Source organism: Lissotriton vulgaris, chromosome 6 (assembly GCF_964263255.1).
Source record: "Lissotriton vulgaris chromosome 6, aLisVul1.2, whole genome shotgun sequence".
Taxonomy (NCBI): domain Eukaryota; kingdom Metazoa; phylum Chordata; class Amphibia; order Caudata; family Salamandridae; genus Lissotriton; species Lissotriton vulgaris.
Genome location: NC_141694.1, coordinates 1,353,034,637 through 1,353,056,804, shown reverse-complemented (window position 1 = coordinate 1,353,056,804; position 22,168 = coordinate 1,353,034,637). Strand labels below are relative to the sequence as shown.

The window sequence follows — 22,168 nt, the reverse complement described above, 5'->3', positions numbered from 1 at the left end:
GATACGCGGGCGCTAAGAAAGGGAAAGCGGTGCACAAGCGGACCATCTCCCGGTGGATCATCTTGTGCATCCAGGCGTGTTACTCCTTGGCTAAGAAGGAACCCCCTGTTGGGCTGAGGGCTCATTCCACTCGAGCCACAGCCACTAAAACTGCCTTGGGCCGAGGTATGCCCTTGCAGGACATTTGCCAGGCGGCTACGTGGGCCTCGCTGCACACGTTTGCGCGACATTATTGCCTGGATAGTCAAGTCCGGAGGGATGGCTACTTTGGCCGTTCCGTCCTCCAGGACTTTCTGGTGTGATTATTGGTTCGCAGGCCCACCACCACGGGGTTGGTATTGCTGGGGTATCTATTCTAAGGTAAGGAATCTATCACTAACGTGTCTCTTTCAGATGCACAAGTTACTACTTGTGTAACGATATATCTGTAAGAGACATTAGTTAGTGATAGATTCTTACCGACCCACCCATCCTCCCCATTCTGCGAACCAATATCTAGGGTTAAGGTCATCCCCTTTCAGGGCCCTAGTTTCATGGCACCAGTGTTGGTTTTTGGCATGGCTCTGCGCTTCTGGCGCGGAAAAGCTGTGTCTAAGAACTGACATCAGCACGCGGAGGCGGCGTCTAAGTACTCCGACGACGTCATCACGGCGCCCACGACGCCGACGACGGACACGGATCCGCAGACGACGCCTACCGACGCGCAAGGGTACTGCTACGCAAAAGTTTCCGGATATTCTAAGGTAAGGAATCTATCACTAACTAATGTCTCTTACAGATATATCGTTACACAAGTAGTAACTTGTGCATCACCTCTTTTTGGCCGGAACCCCGCTCCATTTTAGAATATTAATAATGAGACAACAGTCAAATATATTATATGTTTATTTAATAAGGACTGAGATCCAAAATTTTAAAAAATGAGTATAGAAATAACTTCTTTATTTAAGAAAATACAAAGTAACATTTTTCTCCCAAATATTCCACTCCCTCCCAAGATCACAGTACAATGATGCCACTTAGTCTTAAGATAGTTAGGTAAGGATGCCAATAAGGGATTCACTTTAGAACAATCTTTCAACTAGATGTATTGTTAATTTATGATGCCTAGCAATAATATCTCAAATCAATTAAATATTATTTCACCTATATAGAGTAATTAGAAAAAAAGTCAATCAGAGATGCAGGTGTATGTATTTTCAGATTTATATAAAAAAACAGATATTTAAACAAATAGCCACAGAGGTTCGAAACATAAATCTCATTGTACATTGAAAATATTTGTTACAATGTACTGTAAGTCCTATATAATATATGTCAATGTACTCTATGCCCAATTTCTGACATACAGCTAGAGACTGTTTTTTGAAAATAGAAGACTCTTCGTAGGTGTTACCAATTTCTTGACGAAAGCTGAGTTATGCGTCGACTTTCGGTCATTTCACATCTGTGAGACCATCTTCAGGACTGAGCCTTTTAATGAAGATAAAGGACCCCCTATAAATATTTAAAAAAGGGAACATGTCTAACATAGAAGAAGCTCATCAAGATTTAACCTTTAAAATATACACATGCAATGAAACGAGCAGAGATTACTCGAAAGAGAGTGAGGATTGAAGCCCATCAACATGTTTATAGTTAATTAAAACTGAATTATCTATACATGTCTCATGATAGCTACTAACTGTGTCTAGTATGTAAGAGTTATCAGAGAAACATTTAGAAGGAAGCTGGAGAAAGACCGTATGGTGCTTAGCATCTTTATTTTCAGAGCTATAAACAAGAAAAAGAATAAGAAAATTAATTGTAAGACCTTCACCACACTACACTAGCCCAGATCTATTGCATATTGCATATTATATTGTTGTGTAAAGAGTGCAGGCCATCAGGTTTGAACAATGCTCAAAAGTCACGTAGTTTAGAATCCTGAGAGCTTCAGTACTCTCTGTTAAAATAAAACCAAGGGTTACACTAATATATTAGAGAAGGAACCATGGAATCTCACATCCCATTGGGACAACACCTTATATAGTACTCACAAACGAATTGCGGACTCAGAACACTCTTGGTGAAGTTCAGTGTTGTTTAGATGCACAGGGCAATTATTGATTGAAATTCAGCATTGGGACAAAATATATACATTTGTCTCAGGTGCATACAGCTGGTGGCTGCCAGGACTGTTTGAAGATCTTCCTTCTTTGGTGCAAGTAGCAGCAAACTGGGTTACTTGCACTGGTGAAGGTGCGGGCATTTAGGTCCCAGGGTTTGGGTGGTGGCCACAGTGACTGCAGAAGGCAAGCAAGGAGCATACAACACTGTAAGGTGGGTAATGCAGGGGTGCCCAGGAGAGGGAAAAATGGTAGGGCTGGCCAGCTGCCACCTACAGCACTATGATGCCAAGGGCTCATAAGGGGATGGCAGTGAAACTGCACCATTTGAATATCCAAAATGAACAGGCTTACCTGGTGGCATGGGTTCAGCCGGATTCCTGCTGCTCATTTATGAGTTTACTAATCATGCATGTGTAACACTTACATGATGATGTGAAATCACTATGTGTCACGTGAGCACTGCACAATGCCTGGGCTTTGGCAGGTGGCACCCTGTGAGGACAGTCAGATGGATCAGTGACTAAATATCGAGGGACAGAATATCGACTGTCTAGAATATCGATGCCAAAATACTGAGGGACAGAATATCGATTTCCTATCTACAAACAGGTAAGTACTAAAATATTGAGTACAAAATATCGATGTTTAAAATATAGTTAACTAAAATATCGAATTTTTTAAATGTATTAAAAATAATATAAAAGTACTTAAATATTAAATAATAACTATCCAGTAGTTGGGTGTCTTTCATAGATTCACATGCCTGAATCATTCCCCGTCGTCGAGACGGGAGACTCCGGTATATAAAAAAGTAATGTCCTATAGACATACATAGAGAAAAATAGGTCTAAGGATCCCACCTTAGTGGCCTATCCACGTCCTTTTGTAAAAAGGACCAAACTAGAATAGGCCCAAGGGTCCACCTTAGTGGCCTATCTATGTCCTTTTGTAAAAAGGACCAAGCAAAGAAAACCAACCAATCAGCTACCACCTCCTTCTAGAACCTTCCTGTCAGGAGCCTAGGTCTCTCAGATTTTCTACCGCACGTTGTGCTAGGGAGTCTCCACCTGAGTTCTCCTCAGGATTTTCTTCTTTTTCTTCTAAAAACGAATTTACTTATCTTACTTCATTACGGCTGATGCCCAGAAAAAGGGTCTCTTCAGGGCCTGTTCCTCGTGTGGAAAGAAAAGGCTCCATGTAGAGGACAAGCATGAAACCTGCTTGTATTGCCTCTACCCTCACTATCAAACCAAGGACTGTAAAATATGTAGGACCTTCTCAAATAAGACCCTTAAGGACCGTGAAGGATGCCTGCTGCTCTGGCTGGACAGGCTTAAGAAGAGGACAGACGACTTGGAGTCAGAAGAAGGTGAGAGTATCTCTGGAACCTCGCAATTTTCCTTGAAGAGGCCAAGGGTTACTTCCCCTAGCCCCTCAGACACCCCTCCTAAGAAGACTCTCAAGAAGTCCTCAGAGGGCAAAACCTCAGTGTCTGGCAAGGATCTTCCTGTCCCCAGGAAGCCACCGCTGACCTTGACAATGACAGCGTTGATTGTCTCTTCAGCGCAAAAAACTGCCTCAACGTCGACGACGACAGTGTCGACGACAACAGCATCGTCGGCCTCCTCATCGACGACGAAGACAATGCCTTCATTGACAGCGAGTAGGCCAGTGTCATTGACAATTCCATTTTCACCATCGACGACGAAGATCTTATCATCGACGATGAAGTCGACGTCGACGACGAAGTCAAAGTCGTCGACGATTGTGCCGTCGACGAAGATCATCCTGTCGACGAAGGACACGTCAACGAGAATTCCGTCGATGGGGACACCGTCGACAGGGACACCGTCGACGAAGACGCAGTCGACGGGGACACCGTCGACGACGCAGAAAATATCGTCGACGAAGGTAATGTCGACGAAGACGCCGTCGACGACCCCTGGAAATGCACCGTCGTCATCGGCACCACATCTGTCAACGCCAACAGGGAAATGGAAAGAGTCTGTGCTGCTATCTCAAGCCATGGATACCTTGCCGCCACAGCTCGAGGAAACCAATTACACCAGATCTGACGTCACCCAGTAAGGTGCAAGAACTGCCTCCAACCTGCCTGTTTCAAGGTGGAGAGTCGGAGGAAGAGTTGTACACACAAGCCACAAGCCCATCAGACCTTGTGGTCAAGTGCCAAAGCACGGATGAGGAACTGGAGGAGGTGGAACATGTGGAACATACAGTCCACACTCAAGTCCGCACACAAGTTACACCGATGGTGTGCCTACCAGCGGCCATTGTATCAGACCTGCAATTCTTAATACAGGACTATAAACAGCGGTTTCCGGAAAAATCCACTACGCCTGTACCTACATCAGTACACGCACCCACTCCGTTGGCCCGACACAAGCCGCCACTACTGGCGCTCAGTGGGGAACAAGAGCCACTGCAAGATATTCAATAGTCTGATGACGAAGAAGTGGACCAGGAAGAGGGCGAGGTCCGTGAAGACGAGTCTGACCCAGACGTAGATCAAGACTATATTGCTCCCTCTCCGGCCTCCCCGGAACCACAGTCCTCAGAATCACCACCCGCTGATATCGGTGGATTCCATACCCTTGTAGAGCGCGCAGCCAAACGATTCCACATGACTATGGAATCTCAGGAAACCGAGTGCTTCCTTTACGACTTCAAGGAACAAGCTAAAAAGACAACTAAGTCAATTCCCATCATTGACTTTATATGGAAGCAAGGGAAATTACTGATGCAAGCACCAGCTTCAATCCAAGTAGTGGTACCCAGGCTTGAAAAGAAATACAAGGAGACTTCATCAGCGCCAGAATGCCTTACAGATTCTGTGGTAACCCAGGCGGCACAGAAAAATTCACGTAACCCAGCATCGCCTCTGTCAACACCACCTGACAAGGAAGGCAGAAAACTGGATGCTATTGGCAAGCGTTTTTCCACCACGTCGGCCATGACAGTAAAGGTGGCAAATTCCATCGCACTTCTGGGCCGCTACAATCGGCAACTCTGGGCAGATATTGCACCTCACCTATCTCACCTGCCAGAGGATGTTAAGGAGGAAGCTCAATCGCTCCTCTTGGAAGGCCAGACATCTGCTTCTGAGCTCATTGACTGCGCAATGGATGTCGCCATGACCAGTTTCAGGCAACTGGCAGGTGCTGCTGTGCTCAGAAGACAAGGCTGGCTCAAAGCCACCTCTTTCCGCCAGGAGGTGCAGACGAAGATTATTGATATGCCCTATGACGGCCAACATCTCTTCGGGGAAAAGATTGATGAGGCCTTAAATACTATCAAGAAAGACACGGACACTGCCAAAGCCCTTGGAACACTGCAATTCCGGAACCAGTCCTTTCGTGGAAACAAAACTAGAGGACAATCTTCTTATAGAGGCACTTACCAGAACAGGTCCTCCTATTCATACAGCCAAAACAGAACACAATACCACCCGCGACAACAGCAGCAAGGGCGGCAGACTTCCTACGGCAAGTCTAATTACAGAGGGAAGAACCAGAAAAGACCTGCTGGCAACCGCCAATGACTCGTGTCAATGGCCAATCCATCCACCATCGAACTTCTTCAAAATTGGAGGAAAGCTCACACACTTCCTCGAAAATTGGAGAATGATAACAACAGATCGGTGGATGCTCCAGCTCATTCAATTCGGACATTCCCTGGAATTTGTCACGGTTCCCCCGACAACACCACCTCGCAAACGGTCCCACAGGCACCTACGATTGCTTCTGCAGGAAATCTCTTCCATGCTACAGAAGGGAGCGATAGAGAGAGTTCCACCAACCCACAAAGGAAAAGGTTTTTACTCCCACTTCTTCCTGATCCACAAGAAAGGGAAAAAGTGGAGACCAATCCTGGACCTCAAGGCACTCAATGTGTTCCTAAGGAAACAATCGTTCCGTATGGTGACGCTCCAGGAGATCCTGGGACTATTGGAGGAAGGGGACTATATGACGTCCTTAGACCTGCAGGACGCTTCCTACCACGTTCCTATCCTCAAAGGCACAGGAAACACCTCAGATTTGCTGTAGCGGGCAGCATTACCAATTTTGTGTCCTCCCGTTTAGCCTCAAATCTGCCCCACGGATATTTACCAAATGCCTCTCACCAGTGGCGGCTTTCCTTCGTCAACAAGGACACCAGGTCTTCCCATACCTGGACGACTGGCTGGTGAAGGCACCATCCGCGACAGGCGCAGCCAAATCCTCCAGCGCCTGTCTGGATATTTTCCAGCGTTTAGGTTTGACCCTCAACTGCGAGAAGTCTGCACTGGAGCCAAACAAGGTCATTACATTTCTTGGGGCGACACTGGACACGGAAAGTGTCAAGGCTTTTCCTTCCCAGGAAAGGAAGGTCAAACTCATCTCCCTGGCGACGTCAGTGGCATCAAGGAAGACTTTACCGGTCTGAACCTTCAAGTCCCTCCTCGGCATGATGTCCTCATGTATCATGCTCATACCCCACTGCCGCCTCAAGATGCGCCCACTCCAGGAGGAGTTGACGAACCAATGGACACAAAGTGCAGGATCATTCGAGGACCGCATACGAGTCACCCGAAACATGGTCAACCACTTACAGTGGTGGAGATCGCTCAAACACCTGTCACAGGGACTGGGGCTCCTGCTTCCCACAGAGCCACATGTGATAACCACGGACGCATCCCTAGAATGCTGGGGAGCGGTCCTCCAAGAACTCCAGATCAATGTCAAGTGGACAGAACAGGAAACCCGGCTCCACATCAACCTATTGGAGTTAAGAGCGGTCTTCCTAGCTCTACAAGTCTTCCTGCCACGCATTCAAACCTCCCCAGTGCTCGTCAGAACGGACAACACCACAACGATGCACTAGCTAAACAAGCAGGGGGGGACGCGATCGCTCTCACTACCTCGAGAATCGCACAGGGTCTGGAACTGGCTTGTGGAACACGGGATAACGCTAACCTAATGTAACCGTATAATTATTATTTCTCTTTTATAAAATATTTAGAACATTATTAAATATAAAAATAAATAATATATATTAATTTCAATAATTGAAGTAATACTTTTTATGTTAACTAATAATTTATACTACCATAAATATAACGAAATTAAAAATGTTGCATAGCTAAGAGAATATAACTATTATTCACACTCCAACAAGTGCAAAAGTAGAGAATTTGTTGGATAGCGGGTGGGTACAAATTACTATTCCAACTCCAGCGAGTGGAACAGTAGGGAAAATGTTGGATAGCGGGAGCATAAAAAATACTATTCACACTCCAGTGAGTGCAACAGTAGGGAAAGCGTTGGATAGCATAGGGGTAAATATTACTATTCCCACTCCAGTGAGTGCAACAGTAGGTAAAGTGTTGGATAACGTAGGGGTAAAAATTACTATTCCCACTCCAATGAGTAAAACAGTAGGGAAAGTGTTGGATAGCGGGTAGGTAAAAATTACTATTCCAACTCTAGTGAGTGGATCAGTAGGGAAAGTGTTGGATAGTGGGAGGGTAAAAATTACTATTCCCACTCCAGTGAGTGCAACAGTAGAGAAAGCGTTGGCTAGCGTAGGGGTAAAAATTACTATTCCCACTCCAGTGAGTGCAACAGTAGGGAAAGTGTTGGATAGCGTATGGGTAAAATTACTATTCCCACTTCAGAGAGTGCAACAGTAGGGAAAGTGTTGGATAGCGTAGGGGTAAAAATTACTATTCCCACTCTAGTGAGTGCAGCAGTAGGGGAAGTGTTGTATAGTGTAGGGGTAAAAATTACTATTCCTACTCGAGTGAGTGCAACAGTAGGGAAAGGGTTGGATAGTGTAGGGGTAAAAATTACTATTCCCACTCCAGGGAGTGCAACAGTAGGGAAACTGTTGGTTGCCTCAGTACTGGAACTTTCATGGATTCCCATGATTTGTATCATTCCCCGTCGTCAGCCTGGGAGCCTCGGTAAATAGTAAATACCATAGCAGTATGTACAATAGAGAAAGTAAGGACTAGGCCTCATGTCATTTGGTAGAGTCCAAATGAAATGAGGCCTAGGAAGACCAAAATTTTGCAACAGACAATCAGATTAGCCTCACCCCATAGAACCCTCCTGAGTGAGCCTCAGAGCCTCAGATTTTCTACCGCACGTTGTGCTAAGGGATTCTCCAATGAGCTCTGCTCAGTTTTCTCTTCAACTTTAGATTTCTACACCTTTTTCTCTTCAGGATGTCTGAAAAGAAAGCTTTATTCAAAGCTTGTGCTACTTGCTCAAATATGAGGCGGTATGTCAAAGATAAGCATAAAGATTGCATTTATTGCTTATATCCAGATCACAAATCCACTGAGTGTAAGATCTGCAGGACCTATTCGACCAAAACTCTGAGAGACCGAGAAGGCAGACTTCTGACTTTGCTACAGAAGATGAAGTCTCGCAAGGAGGTTCTGTCTAGTGACAGTGAAGATTCTTCCTCAGCTACATCTTCGAGGAAGTCTACAAAAAGGGGTCGGTCTTCCCCTTCTACTTCAGCCGAAACCTCCTGCTAAGGCCTCTCAAAAGACCCCTGAAAGGTCTAAAAGGCTTAGTCCCAAAAAATCTCCTCATCACCCAAAGGAGAAAGAGGGACTTCTCCGGTATTGGGGTGTCTTTTATAGATTCACATGCCTGAATCATTCCCAGTCATCGGAGTGGGAGTCTCACGGTACATAAAATAGTAATAATATGCAGATAATAACCAAAAACCTTGGTAATAACTAACCAGGAAGTAAAGTAGCCCTAAGCTACAAGGGAAAAAAATTCCACACTCATGACTATCATAGTCATTTTGTATAGTCCAAACTGCAGCCAATCAGGCGACAGCACCCACCAGAATGTTCTCCCCAGAGGCTCAGGCTCTCAGATTTTCTACCACACGTTGTGTGAAGGGAGTCTCCCTGAGCTCTGCTGAGTACTTCACTTTCTGACTGAATATCTTCATCCAGGATGTCATCTACTATGAAATCTCTCTTCAGGCCTTGTGATTCTTGTGGGAAGCTCCGGCTTTTTAAAGAAGATCCCCACAAAAAGTGCATTTACTGCCTTTATCCTGATCATGAGGTGAGAGAGTGTAAAATCTGCTGGACCTTCCCTCAAAAAACCCTCAGGGACAGGGAAGGATGCCTTCTTCCAGGCTGCAGAAGATAAAAGACAAAGACAACCCTCTTTCTGAGGTGGGAAGTGTGGCTTCAGGATCATCTATAGCTTAAAGGAAGAGGAAGGCTGAGGAAGATTCATCTTCCACTGGGGCTAAGGTGTTGAAGAAAGCTCAGCCCTCCAAGGGCTCTGGCCTGTCTTCTGGTTAAAAAGGCTTCTCCACCTTCTGGATCTGTTTCGCCCCCTAAAAAGACTGGAAAGTCTTTGACATCTAAGCAGCTTCCTGAGAAGGTTTTACCTCAGAAGAAAAAGTCTACTCCGCCGACGGAGTCATCGTCGGTTCCATTGTCGTCGATTACCATCGTCGACGCCACCTCAACGTCGACGGTAACCTTCTCATCTTCTAAGCCCAAGATGATAATGTCATCGGCCTCTTCACCGTCGACGCTGGTCTCAGTCACAGTAAGGCCTATTTCGTCGACGAAGATAATGCCTTCCATCGTCGACGCTCCGTCGCCGAATAAAAAAGGAAAGATTCCGCCGACGAGTGCTTCGTCGACGAAAACCAGCTTGATGTAGATGACCCCACCATCGACGAAGACTACCTCATCGACGAGTGCTCCGTCGACGAAGATTGGCTCGACATCGACGACCTCACCGTCGATGAAGGCTACCTCGACGACAAAGATCCCACTGTCGACGAAGACTACTTCGTTGTCGACAGCTTCATCGTCGACGAAAAATGTCCCGTTGACAACTTCATCATCGACAAAGGATTCCTCGTCGTCGAAAATATGGTCGACGAAGATTACACCATCGCTTAAAGTGACTGTCTTGTCGACGCCGTCGCCTTCGATGACTGCACCGTCTACGAAGAAACCGTTGACGCCACTTTTATCAAAATGTACTGAGTTGCAAGTATGGTCTTCTACACCATCTAGGACCTCCTTTGGCCAACCAATTACGTCACCTTCTTTGCTTCAGAGACGTGGCTCCTCATTACAAGCTCTATCACCACTTAAATTGCGTGACCAATTGCTGGATTCAGATGACGATGAGGAGAAAACTGACACTGATGACAGGTTCCGCACTGCTACTAGTCCATTGGAACTGCTCATCAATATCAAGAGGAGGATCCAGACGAAGAACAAATCTCTGAATCTGTAGATCAAGCTCCAGCCACGGTGCCCTCAGCACAGATGCCTCTGGTGCTTCTTGATAATTTACAGTATATGTTACAGGTTTACTATCGTTGTTTTCCTCCTTCGGAGTCGGCGACATCCCTTCCATCCACTCCCATGCCTCAGGCCTCTATATCCACTTTGAGATCTCCAAGACCACAGTCTCCAGCACCTTCTAATCACCCTCAAGAAGCGAACACCACTGATGAGGATAGAGAAGAAGGAGAAGTGGATGATAAATCTAGTCTGTCAGAATGAGATGAGTATCAGATTCAGACGCCATCACCTTCGGCTCCAGCTGCGGCTGATTCGCCTCCAGTAGACATCGGAGGTTTTCATGTACTGATGGAGACGGCTACTAAGAGATTCTCGATCTCAATGGAAACAAAGAAAGACGAGTGCTTTCTTTATGATTTTACAGATCAGCCGCGAAGACAAGTCAGAACGATTCCCATCATTGACTAAATATGGAAGGAAGGTTTAAAAATTATGGCAACACCCAATTCCCTTCTGGCTGTATTGCCCCAATTAGACAAAAAGTACAAGGCACCGGACAAATCTCCTGCATGCCTAATAGGACAACCTAAGACTGATTCTGTTGTCGCTCAAGCGGCTCAAAGACGTGCCAGGAATCCCTCTTCACCTATTTCAGCTTCACCTGATAGAGATGGCAGGCGCTTAGATTCCATCGGAAAGAAGGTCTCCACGATGGCTGCAACCACTGTAAGAACTGCCAACTCCCTAGCAATATTAAGGAGATACGATGTGGTCCGACATTTCTCCCGAATGTTGAGATGTTACCAGAACCTGCAAGAACTGAGGCAAAGCCGATATTGCGAGAGGGCGAGAGGGCGAGCTTTCTTCAGCAGAGATTATCAATGCAGCAGTAGACGTGGCGTCTACAGGCTTCAGACAGCTAGCAGGTGCTGCGGTGTTAAGAAGACAAGGATGGCTGAAGTCCACATCGTTTCGCCAAGAGGTCCAGACCAAAATAATTGACATGCCTTTTGATGGCGAGTTTCTCTTTGGCCAGCATGCTGATGAGGCTCTACAGGCCTTAAAGAAAGACACTGAAACGGCGCGATCTTTGGTTAGCCTGCAGTTTCGCTAGTCGTCTTTTCGAGGAGCTAAGGCACGCTGATCTTTTTCAAACAGAGGAAATTACAATCAGCAGAGGTCATATCTGTGAGAAGGTGGCCTGATATGCAGTGGTCACTATTCTAGTGAACACTATGTATCAGTCCAGCAACCCTTATTGATGATTGGTTGTAAGCCAACCTTATAGACCAGCTATCCTAGTAGCATGGATACGAGCAGTCTAAGGCTAAAGACTCGAGAGGGCGTGTTAAGCCAGCTGTTTACCACACATATACCCCTTGAATACCCAGTGAAAGGACACCACACAAGTGTTATGAAAATAAACAAGATATTTATTAAGAATCACAACAGCCCTGTACTCTTTATGAGGACAGGGTACTAAGCACAAAACAAAACTCTTATGAAAATACTTAAGTTAGCACAGTATATACAAATGCCAGAGGGGCACGGAAAACCATATACTCTGAAAGTGGAATGCGAAATTACTAGCAGGTAAGTACAGTACTAATAGGCTTAGGAATCGCTAGGACTTGACTATAGAATCTTCAGATTACTTCTAGGAGGCCTAGGGGACTCGGGTGCAGAGTGTGCACTCTCATGCGTGATGCGGGACAAAGTCTATGGTAGCTAGTAATGACAAAGTTAGTGTTCTCGGGCGAACCCGACCTGGTAGGAGGAAAACGAAAGTGGATCCTGACCCTTGGATAGTGAGGCTATGCTGGGGCACTGAAATGCCGAAGTTACCTAGCCCAGGGGCTGCAGCTGCATATGTCTCAAAAGACTTCGGGAATCCTCGTAGACGGACCAGGAGCCTGGAAGAAAGAAGTTGCTGGCAGGCGACCAGTGAAGAAAGTTCGATGGATCCAAGCCTGGAAGATGACACCTGAAAGCAGAGGGGACCAAGTTCGAGACTACTAGCCAGTAGTCAGGTGGCACCAGGAGGGCACCGGATGGTAGTCACCTCGACTAGGTGAGTGGGTGACGCTGTGCTCGCAGATCTCACGGACCAGGAGGCGTTGTCGGCGACCAGGATGGAGGAGCGAGCTGTCCCACGATGGATGAAGCTGTCGGCGTCGCTGGACCCAGAATTGGGCAACAAAGCCTTGGCAAATTCAAGCCCACGCGGTGGACTCAAAATGGCGTCTGGAGTGGACCAGGAGGGTCCGGGGTGCCTCTCTTGAAGAAGGAAGCAAGGGCCAGTCTGGAGCAACCAGACCAGCAGCAGTGATGTCGTCGGACGTCGTGAAGAAGGCCACAAGCCAGCCGGCTAGTAGCCACACAGCGCGGTGAGCACGCAAAAGCAGAAGGGCCCCACGCAGTTCGTGGAGATGCTGGAGGGCTGATCTTCGGTGCTGGAGCTGCTCAGGGTTGGGGCTTCTCGGACCCCAAAGCACTCACCAGTGGAGCACACGGTGGGCTTGTTGCAAAGAAGTCGTGCAGTCTTGGCGATCGTCGGTCCCTCGAGGTCTCGTCGCACTCACGGTTCTCAGCTTTGCTGTAGAGGTGAGTAGAGGTCAGAGGTGCCAGGGAAGCCGGGTCTCGTCGAGCTGGGTCGTCGGATTCGTGAAGAAGGACTTGCAGCAGACCGCAGTGTTCTTAGGATGGTGCCCGCTTGATGCAGGGTGACTACTCCTTAGCCACAAGGGAGAATCTTGAAGAAGGAAATCTTGATGTCTTTCGCAGAAAGTCGTGTCTTGATTCCAAAGATGATCTAATTTGAACAGGGGGCCCGCTCCCATCTTTATACTAAAAAAGGGGGCTGACCCGGTGACTAGGTCCTGCCTATGGGTGGGACTAGGAGGGGGGTGGTTACACCCCTCTGCCATGCCGGACTTCCCCAGGCCAGGGGCTGGTGTGCCCCTGGAACTGGTTCAGACTGGCCTATGCGTAGTGAGCACCGGGGTGCCACTCAGCAGTCACCTTCCTGTAAAGCCCTGCCTACCCAGGATACACAAAACCATGTCTGGGACGGTGCTAGCACCGCCCCTGACAGGAAACCCTTTGTCCAGGCTCCCCTCGCTGGAAGGACTCCCAGCTGCAGGGGGTCAGACTCGTGTCTGTGGTGGCAGCATCCATTTTGTGGAGCTGAGGCTTCGTTTAACTTTAACCGGGGTTCACAGTTACATACATGTCGTGTCCCTCTAGAAGGGTGGAATGCTAACCCCGTCGCCAGAATTGGCGAGGGGTTAGTATTCCAATTCGTATGACACCTTACTCGACATGTTTTGATAAAGCAATACCAAAGATAGCATTTAACCGTGAGGATTATAATGCACTTAAGAGTATATGGTATGCGATATCATGGAACAGCTATTAGGACTTGATTCCGCAAGCTGCAGACAGGCTCAGCTCATGCCAGAGCACCATCTCACTCGATTCCAAGCACTCTGCCTTCAGGATTGTTAAGGCCTGCCATAGGAGTGACTGATAGGAATCTGTGTGTCCATTTTAGGGTTAGATATAGGTATACTATATCTACAGCAAAGGGTGATTACACGACTTTGCCCCAGCTGTCATGCAGCCAGTTGTGTCAAATTTAGGAGGCCAGCCAGGGGTGGCATAATACATGCTTCAGCCCCTGGTAGCCCTGGGTACACCCATGCCCTGAGTTACAGGGTCTGATAGGGTGGCCCAGTACCAATTGGAAATGCACCTAGGGTACATGGAATCCATTTTACAGAGAGAGCAGTAGGCCTGGGGTCCTGATTGGCAGGGCCCCAGGTCGACTATGTCAAAAACCAGCTAAAACACAGGGCAAAAAGTTGGGGGCAACCATAGTCAGGAGGTACCTTCCTACAATATCAAACCTCTCAATCCAACCAACGGTATCAACCCTACAAAGAGCAGTCTTACGGACAAAGGGGTAACTCTTACACGCAGTCCAGAAGAAAGTCCTCCTACCATGGAAGAGATTTGAATAAAAAACAGTGAGACACGCTGTCTGCCACCATCTCTACCCTTCCCCAGTCAAAAGTTGGAGGAAAAATATCCCAATACTACTAAAATTAGTCCGCAATTACTACAGACAAGTGGGTCCTGAATATAGTGGCCAGAAGACACAGTTTAGAATTTGTGAAAATTCCCCCAAATTCTCCTCCCAAGGGCCCAACTCCAGCTCATATCCAGGAGTTGTTCACCTAAATACACTCAATGATTCGGAAGGGAGCGATTGAAAAAGTTCCTTACTTGCAAAAGGGAACGGGCTTTTACTCCAGATTCTTCCTCATAAGGAAAAAATCAGGGGAATGGCGTCCCATCCTCGACCTACGTGCCCTCAACACATACATAAAGAAGTTGACCTTCTGAATGTTAACACTTCAAGAAATACTCCAGCTTCTTTCAATGGGGTATCACATGGCCACCCTCGACCTTCAAGACGATTACTTTCATGTGCCAATCCTCCCCAAGCACAGAAAATGTCTACGATTCAGAGTGGCTGGCAGGGATTTTCAGTTCAAAGTTCTCCCCTTTGGCTTTCGCTCAGCACCCCGTGTTTTCACAAAAATGATAGCCCCAGTAGCAGCACATCTCCGCCTAGAGGGCATTCAAATCTTCCCTTACCTGGACAATTGCCTTATCAAGGCCAGTTCTTTTGCAATGGCCAGCGCACATGTTCAGAGATGCCTATCTCTTTTCCAGTCTCTGGGTCTCTCCATCAACTTCTTCAAATCTCTTCTCATTCCATCTCAAAGAAAGTCTTTCTTGGGAGCCACACTGGATACCCATCTCACTCAGACTTTTGTCTCAAGAGAAAGGGAACACAAGATCTGCAAGATGGCTCGCCAACTACAAGAAAAAGAGTTTGTTTCAGTTCGAAAGTTCAAATCTTTCCTGGGGATGATCTCATCCTGCATCCCTCTAATACTCAACTGTCGTCTCAGAATGAGACCTCTACAAGAAGAGCTCAACCTCCAATGGTTGCAGGTTTCAACATTTTTCAGATAACCCATCGTATGAGGGAAGTTTTTCACTGGTGGACTCAGATGAAAAATTTACAGGAGGGATGCGCATTTCTGGCAGAGGTGCCAAAGTTTACCATCACCACGGATGCTTCCCTCGAGGGATGGGGAGTGCACCTTCAGGGGAGGACTGTCTACGGAAAATGGAATGTACAGCAAAGGAAGTGGCATATCAACCTCCTGGAGCTAAGGGCCATATTCTTGGCCTTGAAATCTTTTCGAACTGTCAAGAGTCCTCAGTACTAATTCGGACAGACAATACAACAAGTATGCATTACTTAAACAAACAAGGCGGGACAAAGTCAGCCCTTCTCCCCCAACAAGCCCAGGAGATTTGGGATTGGGCTCTGGGTCACAAGAACACTCTTTCAGCTGTCCATGTTCCTGGGATTTCCAATGTACTAGCGGATTCTCTCAGCAGGGCAGCAATATCCAATCACGAATGGGAGATCCACCAACCGACGCTGGACCGAGTCTTTCAGGAGTGGGGGCACCCCGATCTGGACCTGTTTGCGACTTTGCAAGCTGACTTCCCCACAAACAATCATGCGGGGATGGGCTTTCGATGAATTGGTCTCAGATATATAAATACGCCTTTCCTCCGATTCCATTGGTTCCCAGAGTCATCCGCAAAATGAAGAAGCAACCGTGTCGCATCATCCTCATTGATCCCAGATGGCCTCGCCATTACTGGTTCACCGAGCTTCTCCTCCTCTCGGAGTGCAAACCCATTCAGTTTCCACCAATACCGAACCTCTTAACCATTCAAGGGGGTCAAGTTTGTCACCCGGACCCAGCCTCCTTGAAATTAGCAGCTTGGCTCCTCAATACCTTGAGTTCGCACACTTAGATATTCCTGCGGATTGCCAAGAAGTCTTAGCCAATGCTGGAGCACCTGCAACGATTAAGACATACAAACTCAAATGGAACAGATTCTGTGATTGGTGTCATTCTGCCAACTTACATCCAATTCAGGCCAAGCCAGTACAAATCTTACGTTCTTTCTTCATTTGGCTAGATTGGGGTTATCACATTCCACTTTGAAAGTATTCTTGGCAGCCATATTGAGGTTTCGCCAAGATGGCTCTAACTCTGTCTATTCAACTAGAGTGATTCAGCAATTTTTTAAAGGACTCTTTTGAATGTTTCCTCCTATTCGGCATCCGCTTCCATCCTGGCTTTTGAATGTAGTACTCACTTAGTTCATGCAGCACCCCTTTGAGCCTATTCATAAAGTGGATCTTAAGTTCCTTTCCTGGAAGGTTTCTCTACTGTTGGCGCTGACGTCAGCAAGAAGGGTCAGCGACATTCAGGCATTCACGATCAAGTCTCCTTTCCTACAATTCACGTCAAACTCAGTGGTGCTTCGTACCAATCCAAGCTTTATGCCTAAGGTTCCTTCAGACTTTCACCTCAATGAACCAATAATTCTGAAAACATTTTTTCCAAATCCTCAAACAGCGGCAGAGAGAGCGTTGCATTCCCTTGACATCAGGAGATGTCTCAAGTTCTATCTGCAATGGACTGCAACAATTTGGAAAACTTATCAGCTATTCGTAGCAATGGAAGGCTACGTCAAGGTTACACTGTATCCAAACAAACTATAGCTCGTTGGGTGTCCTCAACAATTAGTCTGTGTCATCAACAGGTGGGAAGACCTCTACGCTCCATGCCACAAGCGCATTTCACAAGAGCGGTTTCCTCTTCCACCGCTCTCTTTGCTGGTGTGCCTCTTCATCAGATCTGCAAAGCGGCAACCTGGTCCAGCAGATACACATTTACCAAGCACTACTGTTGGGATGTTGCAAGTGATACAGATGCGTCAGTGGGACGAGCAGTTCTCCGAAAAATTTTCAAATAAGGTGAGACTCTGTTCTACCTCCTCCACTATACTCTTTTTAGACACTTATTCTTACATGTTATTTTTCTTGCACAGTATACCTTTTGAAAGCAATATGATATTTATATACGTTTCAGACCCTGTTCAGGCTGTGTTTGATATATGTTTACAAATGTACAGTGATACAAGGAGCGTCTAACGAGTATTATGGTTTGTACTGCTATCTACTCTGATTCAGGCATGTGAATCTATGAAAGACACCCCAACACTTGAGAAGAACAATAGTTACTTACCTGTAATCTGTGGTTCTCCAGTATTGGTGTCTTTCATAGATTCACTTGCACCCGCCCGCCTCCCCTCAGAGGCTCCTCAGACGATTATGTTGGATTCACTCCTGTGCGAGAAAATCTGAGAGCCTGAGCCTCGGGGGAGAACATTCTGGTGGGTGCTGTTGCCTGATTGGCTGCAGTTTGGACTACACAAAAAAACTATGATAGTCATCAGTGTGGAAGTTTTTTTTCTTGTAGCTTAGGGCTACTTTACTTCCTGGTTAGTTATTACCAAGGTTTTTTGGTTATTATCTGCATATTATTACTATTTTATGTACCGTGAGACTCCCACTCCGATGATGGGGAATAATTCAGGCATGTGAATCCATGAAAGACACTAATACTAGAGAACCACAGATTGCAGGTAAGTAACTATTGTTCATCTTCCTGAGGTGTCATCAGGAAAAAAGGCAAGTCAAGGCCTTTCTGTTGCCTCTTCGCTATCAGAAAAGTAGAAGATCTTCAAGAAACCTTCTAGTAGCCTCAGGAAGCGAAAGGAGAGAAGAAAATTAATCCGTCGACGACAATCTCCTCAGGTATGTTGACGTCAAAAACTCAAGTGATTTCAATTTCTGCTCAGTCGACGGGCCCGTTGTCGAGAGCTTCGCCGATGACTCCGTCGACGTTACATCCTACGTCGACAAGACTAACAACCTCGAAATCGACGGTGATGTCGCCGACTATAGTGTCGACAGCGACGAGGACGACTACGACGACGCCGATGGCTACGGCGACGATGATCCTGACGTCGACCTTGTGGACGGTACCGTCGACGATCAGCCCTCCTTCGACGATTACTCCGCCGTCGACGACACTTCCAATGACGACGATTCCCTCGCCGACGATCCAAAAAGTGAAAATTTCCATCAGGAAAAGACTAATAACACCAAAAATGTAATCACCCTGTAGGGTAACATCATTGCCTCCACCTCTTCTTCTGCAGGAAGAATATTATGATGAGGATGAGAGTCCATATAGAGATGTTTATAGTCCTTCACAACTTCAGGTGAAGTACCAGAACTTGGACTCAGAGGACTATTATCTGGATCAGCATCATCCAGGAACTCATTGCACTCCATGTGAGACATATCAGGAACCATCAGGACAAGCTATGGTTGCCATGCCATCTTCACTTATAAATGATCTACAACTGAAGTTGTTGGATTACAAAAGGAGGTTCCCATCAGAAACCTCCGGAACCATACAGCCTCCTCCGCCACCACCTCAGCAACCTCCTCCACCACCACATCAGCAACCTCCTGTTTCTGTGGCATCAACCTCTCAAAGGCAGGGAGAACAACCTTTGATAGAAGGGCATGATATAGCGACAGTACCTGATGATGATGATGAATCATCAGATGAGGACTAGCATGTGTAACAGACCCAAGATCCTAACTCAGAATGTGACTATTATGTTATCCCAAATCCGGCTTCACCGGACCCGGTTGATCACCTTCTGTGGACATATGAGGTTTCCATGATCTGATGGAAAGGGCATTAAAAGGATTTAGCCTTCCTGTTCCTGTATTACAATCAGACTGTATCCTCTATGATTTTAAAGAGCCCTACATAAATCCATTTGTTCCATACCCATTGTAGAACATGTTTGGAATGAAGGCAAGAAGGTAATGGAGTCTCCAGCGAATATACCTCCGGTTCTACCGTGCCTGGAGAAAAAATTTAAAGCTCCGGACGACAGTCCTGCCTGTCTTATTGGACAACCTAAACCGGACTCGCTTATTTCTCAGGCGGCCCAAAGAAAGTCAAGAAACCCAACGGCACCCCTGACAGCACCGCCAGACAAAGAGCGCAGGCGCCTGGACAATGTAGGCAAGAGGTTCTCCTCTATGTCTAGCCTCCTGGTTAGGGCCTCGAACGCACTAGAGATTTTGGGACAATATGATCGCCAAATGTGGTGCGATTGTTCCCCTTTCATTGATCAGCTTCCTGAGAGCGCCAAGACGGAAGCGAGGAAGATACTAGAAGAAGGTGAATGATCTTCATCGCAGAGTATAGATTGTGCAATGGACATTGCTAGAACGACTTTTCGCGCCTTAGCAGGTTCAGCAGTCCTGAAGCGTCAAGGTTGGCTGAGATGTGCCTGGTTTCGCCCAGAGGTGCAGAATAAAATTCTGGATCTGCCCTTCAATGGCAATATGCTGTTTGGCAAGCGTATAGATGATGTTTTACAAGACATTAAAAAGATACAGAAACAGCGAAATCTTTGAGCACACTTCAATATCGAAAAGTACCTTTCAGGGGTGCGAGAGGTAAAGGATTCTCTAAATATAGGGGAGGTTATCAACAACGCTACTATTCCTATTCACAGTCCTCTCAATCATTTAAACCTCAATATTCTCAGCAGCAAAATCAATTGGCGTCTTTCTCTCACCAATCTTCCAGAGGTAGACAAGGACAGCAGGGGAGAGACACCTCAAAACGCCAATAGCGGCTTCCTGGCTCTGCCTACTGGTCCTCCACATCGTTAGGGGGCAGGATTACACATTTTCTCGAATGCTGGAAGATCATATCAACATATCGATGGGTCCTAAATATTGTTCAATTTGGCCACACATTAGAATTCCAAAACCTCCCACCTCCCAGAGCCCCTCGCGCCACAGAGTCAAAACATCTGCATCTTCTCTGTCTCGAAGTTTGTCATCTGCTCAACAAAGGAGCAATAGAACCAGTGCCACTCTCTCAAAGAGGAGTAGGGTTCTATTCCAGATTTTTCCTCATTCACAAGACGGAGGAAAAGTGGCGCCCAATCTTAGATCGGAGATAGCTCAACACCTATCTCATAAAACTCTCTTTCCGAATGGTCTCTCTTCAAGACGTCTTAAGTCTTCTATATCCAGGGGATTACATGGGGACCCTGGATCTCCAGGACGCATATTTCCACGTCGCGATCCACCCAGCTCACAGAAAATATTTACGCTTCACAGTAGCCAAGAGCCACGTTCAGTTCAAAGTACTACTGTTCGGGCTCAAGTAGTTCAGTTGATACGGCAAATTCTCTGGGTAGTAAATGCTATTTTAAGCCCCAAGAAGGAAACGGTGCAAAAAGAACGGATATTGGCATCTAAGATCTCCTTTTAAGACGTCAGCCCGGTGACCATTATCCAATATAAGGGTACTGCAGATATCCCGCTAATGTAGGGTGAGCGTCAATGGTCAGATAGTGACCCGAGTAGTAATGTAAAGTTGTAGTGCCGCACCTGTGATAGGGTCCGGCTCCACGTACCGTCAGCAAGAAAAGGACGCTTTTCTTGCTGACAGTACGTGGAGCCGGACCCTATCACAGGTGCGGCACTACAACTTTACATTACTACTCGGGTCACTATCTGACCATTGACGCTCAATGGTATCTGCAGTACCCTTATATTGGATAATGGTCACCGGGCTGACGTCTTAAAAGGAGATCTTAGACGCCAATATCTGTTCTTTTTGCACCGTTTCCTACTTGGGGCTTAAAATAGCATTTACTACCCAGAGAATTCGCCGTATCAACTGAACTACTTGTGGCCTTCCGGATTTGGGTTGAAATTTTCCCTATCAAGGTTACGTACCTTGACCTAACGACCAAGTGGTTACTTCCGGCTCACCTTATTTGGTTGACCTATGAATACGGCCCCTTAGGAAAACTATCTCGCCCTGACGAAGTTCCTTAAGGCAAATGGGAACGAAACGCGTTGGCTGTGCCTTTGCTTCACGAATAACCTCTGAATAAAGAAGAAGATATTTATAAATTACTTTTGTCACTGACTTCCTTTGAGTGCACCTTCCATTCTGTTTCTTTGCATTGTGGTAGATAATACACCCTATAGCAGCGGATGTTGGAAGAGATTGCACCACTCTAACCTCTGAGAACTTTAAGATCCGTTGTGCTTGACCTTGTTTGCTGCTTTTGGTCTTTTGGTTATATATACAAAATGAGATGAGGCTGAGGCCTTACTTTCTCTTTTGTACATACTGCTATGGTATTTTCTATTTACCGAGGCTCCCAGGCTGACGATGGGGAATGATACAAAGCATGGGAATCTATGAAAGTTACCAATACTGGAGAACCAAAGTTACAGGTAAGTAACTTGTTTTCATAGCATAGAGGAATAATTTAGTAGACCCAGTCCTACAATTTAATTAACATTAATTCAAAAAATAATAAATTATTTAAATTGTATTTACCCTCCACTATTTTCCACTATAAACTTCACCTCCAATAATCTAAAATATTATTAAATTAACATAATTAATTAACATGTAATTAATTAGCTAATCACAATTCACAAAAAATTAAAAACAATAATATCTAAATGTATTAACACAATTAACAGTATACAATATCTTTGATTAAATACTATTTAAATATTAATAAAAATGTATTATCAAATAATTTAATAAACACCATACTCCCCTATAAACACTCAACACACTCCTCAAACAATTAACATAATTAACTTACAAATACATTAATTATTAATATTCAATATTTAATTAATTACTAATGAATTAAAATTTAC

General features: G+C 46.0%; 1 protein-coding gene across 1 annotated transcript in view; it reads left to right on the top strand.

Annotated features, from left to right (window-relative positions):
- RYR2 (ryanodine receptor 2) overlaps nt 1-22,168 on the top strand; it is a 3,481,211-nt gene that overhangs the window by 1,985,651 nt on the left and 1,473,392 nt on the right. The window lies entirely within an intron of this gene.